Raw genomic sequence first — 5,278 nt, 5'->3', positions numbered from 1 at the left:
GTATGATAACACTATACACTTTCTTGACAGTTAAATTTAAAAAAAAAAATGTTTTTTTTTTTTTGGTAGCATGTATTGTATATGTTTATAGTATATGTAGTAAATAAAAACATGGCCAAATGTTTGGCTTGGTGATCTTTTGGAGAAAAAAAATCTTTTAATATTTTTCACAAATGAGCAAAATCCTTCTGCTTACGGAATAGGAGGCTTGTGCCCTCAGCAGCCAAAGAACAGTCACATAATCAGACACAGACACGACTATACATACACTGTGGGTACTTGTCTAAGATGGGATTAATCATTGGTGGTATTTGGAAGGGTTCCCAGAAGTCATGAAATGTTGGTTTGAGGGGTGCATAAGAAGAACCCTCATATAAAGATCTGGAAGCTAAAGTAGACAAAAAACATCATACTTGTCCCGAAATGGATATATGCCACCAGGGCTCAGGGTATATGTGGGTGTAATGAAAATGAAGGTGTGGTAGAGGGCTTTGTAAAACAAAAAGTTTGTATGTTATGCAGTAGCTTTTTAGAATGTTAGTGTTGATATCCAGTGGAATTTCTGTTGATGTAAGTAGCACATGTTCAGGGTTGATAATTTAGGAAACACACAAAAGATAAAACCCCACTGTATTCCCTCACTTTCTCAAAGGATATATATAGAGAGAGAGAGAGACACACCCCGTGTGTGACTGTATATACTTAAAAAGTTGATGTTGTATACTACATAGTTTTGTGACCTGTGGGTGGTGAAGTTTTCCAATGAAAAAAGGATAAGCTTTGCCAGTTCTTACGCAGTATCCTGCCTTGGATCCAAAACAATATCTGGTTATTGATGCAGACATTGCAGTATGCCAAAGACATGATTAAATGCTCAGCTGCTGACTGAAAGGTTGATGGTTCAAACCCACCCAACGGCTGTTCAGGAGAAAGACCTGGCAATCTGTTTCGTAAAGATTACCCTTTGGGGCAGTTCCACTCTGTCATGAGGTTGGTAAGAGTCGGAATCAACTCTGTGCGTGCCCAGGAACAAGAGCTTCTAAGACAGCCAACTCTGGCATGCACAAACTTAGAACAGCAAGGTGATCAAAGTATGTTTCAACTTTTTCACAATGAAAAATAAACTGCCAAAATCTTGTTTTAATATGTTGAGTGTTGGGTTCCTTTACATAGCCTGGAGTGCTCGAACTGGCTTTCAGTTTTTGTGACCCTGACCTTCAGGTTAAATTCTATCCTCTTAGAGGTGTGAAGAGAGGAGAGGGCTCCTCCATAGAAGAATACATGAAAATAGTACTCCTGAGCTGGGGGCGGGGGACTGTAAAAATTCAAGGGCCCTGCTGCCACACAAGTCCTGAAGAAAAGGAAATGAAGAAATAAGGTGGGGCGCAAAGAACTAATCATCAAGAAGTGAAGTTCAAAAAGCAGTGTTTGAGGAACCTCCAAGGATACGGAAGGAAGGGAGCAGACGTAAATGTACACCCAGGCTGGCCTTTGGTCAAGTGGGTGTTTCCAGCGCTTCTGTAGTTGGCCTGATTTAGGTTTTGGGCCTGAGTTGAATCCTAGCAAAGTGGTCACTCAAATGGTGAAATGTAAGCTGGTTTGAATGGACCTCTTCTATCTTCCCTCTTGAAATTGGGGAGATTTTGTACATTTTAGCTTTCTGGGAGTGGGAAGGAAAAGGATGAGTGTGGATGTAGATTTGTTCAAAGTCACCCCTGTTCCCTTTGGGAAAACTTGCTGGAGTTTCTAGCCTCATTTCAAGTTGGTGAGGCAAGTGAGCCTACATTATAAGGGCCAACAAGTGAACTAGAAAAGTGGAGCCCTGAGGTGGAGGTTGAAGATGGGCTTCTTGATGCTGGGAAAGTGTCTTTTTCTAATGGAAATGAGTGTAGTGCTAGACTCAAAACCAAAACCAAACCCACTGCCACTGAGTCGGCTCAGACTCAGTGATTGTATAGGACAGAGTAAAACTGCCCCATAGGGTTTCCAAGGAGCAGCTGGTGGGTTGAAACTGCCAACCTTTTGGTTAGCTGTAGCTCTTAACCACTGCACCGCCAGGGCTGCTGGTGCTATATGAAGGTACAGTAATTTTGTTACCTCTGGGCCGCACCAGGGTCTTCTACAGTGCAGGACTGAGCTTCCTGGAGTCGCTCTGCCATTTGTGCAGGTCCTTGTACTGACTTAGTGCTGCCTGGTGCTCCTCCTAGACTTCCAGCCTGACTCCAAGGATCCCCGTGAGCCCCTCACAGCTGGGGCACTAACATAAAATATTGGCTGCCTTTCATCTCCTGTCTGGAGGGGAGATGGGAGGGTAGAGAGGGTTAGAAACTGGCAAAATGGTCACGAAAGGAGAGACTGGAAGGAATGAGCGGGCTGACTCATTAAGGGGAGAGTAAATGGGAGTATGTAGTAAGGTGTATATAAGCTTAGATGTGACTGACTTGATTTGTAAACTTTCACTTAAAGCACAATAAAAATTATTAAAAAAAAAAATATTGGCTGCCTTGGCCGGTGTTGCCACGGTGTCCAGATTACCTAGTGTGGTTACAGCAACTTTAACGTCTTACCATTTTATACTTGTTTTGAAAGTGTCACGTGAAACCAAGGCTCCCTCTGACAGTATCCTTGCCGTAGAAGGCAGCTATGTTAAATATGAAGTATTAATGGATTATCAGAAAAGGGGGGTTTCACTCCATAACTTTGTTTGTTTCACTGTCAGAGCTGGCTGGGTGCTTCAGCAACTAGGAATTTTGGTCAAATTACACCAGTTCTGAGTGTGGTGGTACCTGTGGGATAGATCGCCATTGTGAGTCTTACATTCTAGAAGTAATGAGAGAAAATCTACATCCGTAGCCCCCACGGGGCTCCTGGTGCCTTTCTCAATAAATGAAAGTGTCCAATCAAGGTTACCAGACACAAAACTTCGTGAGCAGATAGCGCCTTTTTCTGAATAACAGAAAAAGGCACTCTTCTGTGCAGATGCAGCTCCGTGGCAGGCTTACGGGTTGACAAATGCAGGCTGGACTTTTACTTGGCCTTCTGCCACCACTTGCTCCCTCAACTGAGTGCCTTTGAAATTGGGCACAATTGTACATGGCTCTCAGTAAATTAAAAATTAGCTTTGAGACAACACACAATACAGGAGAAATCAGCACAAATGGGCTAAACCAAAAGCAAAGAAGTTTCCCGAATAAACCGAACTCTTTGAAGGGCAGAGTAGCAGGGTGGGGGTCTGGGGACCATGGTTCCAGGGGACATCTAGGTCAACTGGCGTAATAAAATCTATCAAGAAAACATTCTGCATCCCACTTTGGAGAGTGGCATCTGGGGTCTTAAATGCTAGCAAGCGGCCATCTAACCTGTTGAGTTGATTCTGACTCATAGTGACCCTATAGGACAGAGTAGAACTGTCCCATAGAGTTTTCAAGGAGCGGCTGGTGGATTTGAACTGCCAGCCTTTTGGTTAGCAGCCATAACGCTTAACCACTACGCCACCAGGGTTGCCAGCAGCCAGTTAAGATGCATCAATTGGTCTCAACCTACCTGGAGCAAAGGAAAATGAAGAATACCAAAGACATAAGGTAATTATGAGCCCAAGAGACAGAAAGGGCCATATAAATCAGAGACTACATCAGCCTGAGACCAGAAGAACTAGATGGTGCCTGGCTACAACCGGTGACTGCCCTGACAGGGAACACAACAGAGAACCCCTGAGGGAGCAGGAGGGCAGTGGGATGCAGACCTCAAATTCTAGTAAAAAGACCAGACTTAATGGTCTGACTGAGACAACAAGGACGCTGGGGGTCATGGTCCTCAGACCTGTTGGCTCAAGACTAGAACCATTCCCAAAGCCAACTATTCAGACAGGGATTGGATTGGACTATAAGATTGAAAATGATACTGGTGAGTAGTGAGCTTCTTGGCTCAAGTGGACACAAGAGACTACATGGGCAGCTCTTCTCTGAAGGGGAGATGAGATGGCACAGGCGGACAAAAGGTGAGTGAATGGACACGGAATACAGAGTGGAGAGAAGGAGTGTGCTGTCTCATTGGGGGAGAGCGACTAGGAGTACATAGCAAGGTGTATACAAATTTTTGTGTGAGAGACTGACTTGATTTGTGAACTTTCACTTAAAGCACAATAAAAAAAAAATTAGCTTTGATTATTGTGCTTAATGTTGCAGTTGACGTTCACATATAGGCTCCCCTCTCCCCTGTGTTCAGTTCACCACCAACCCCTGTCAGCTCAGCCTCTACAAAACTCCCTGTCCCATATTTCTATGCCTCAAAAAAAATTTTTTTTTTTTTTATCCTAGCAGGCAGCATCTCTTCCTGGACCACTGCAACAGTCTTCCTAGTCGTTCACTTTCCCCAATCTATTCATTACAGAGCAACCAGGATGATCTCACCACAAAGCAAACTTGATCATGGCACTCGCTTACCCTTTAATCCTGATCATAAGATACAGCCTGCATTCCTAAAGACTGCAGTGCTGACCTTTCCTGTAGCCAATCTTGTCCTGTGAGCTCCTGGCAGGCTTTCCTTTCAGCTCTTCAGAGGGGCAAGCCCTTTCCCATTCTAGAACACTCTTTCTCCCATTGCTAACTCTTAACTTGTTCTGTTGGTTCCAGTTTAAATGTCACTTCCTCAGAGATGCCTTACCGGAACCCCTAAATCCTGTTTATAGCATCACATCACAGCATTCACCTTTACATTGCTCCTCTCAGGGTGTAATTTTTATATTTCTGTGATTATTTACTTCTGCCCCCTCCATTAGAGTCAGCTCCAGCAGGGCAGGAGCAAAGTCTGATTTTACTCATCATTGCATCTCCAGAACCCAACACACAGCCTGGCTCACAGCAGGCAAAAAAATATTTGCCGAATGAAGAGTGTTTTCCTCAGAAGAATGTGAATGCTGGGAAATAGGAAGAGCCAGTTCTCCTGCCTAAGCTGCTAACGGTCACTTCCTACCTGTTTCCCTAGCGTTTCTGGTCCCATGCGTGCTTAAAGACTGCAGGTTCATTTTAGTATTGGTCAATGTAAAACCCATTTAGGAAGGTCTTTCTGTTGCAGAAGCAAGAAATGCTCTGCAAAGCCCACAGTGAAGGATTTGGACACTTCTCAGCATTGTAATGAGCCCTGTGATCTTGTCCCTTTTCCTTCTCCAATGAAGGGGAGATGACTGTACCACTTACAGGGGAGCGGTATTCATACACTAAAGACTGTTCACTGGTGGGATCTTATTTTGAATTCCCAACTTTAGCCATACTTTTCAAAA

Source organism: Loxodonta africana, chromosome 18, assembly GCF_030014295.1.
Source record: "Loxodonta africana isolate mLoxAfr1 chromosome 18, mLoxAfr1.hap2, whole genome shotgun sequence".
NCBI lineage: Eukaryota > Metazoa > Chordata > Mammalia > Proboscidea > Elephantidae > Loxodonta > Loxodonta africana.
This window is presented reverse-complemented; position numbering follows the sequence as displayed.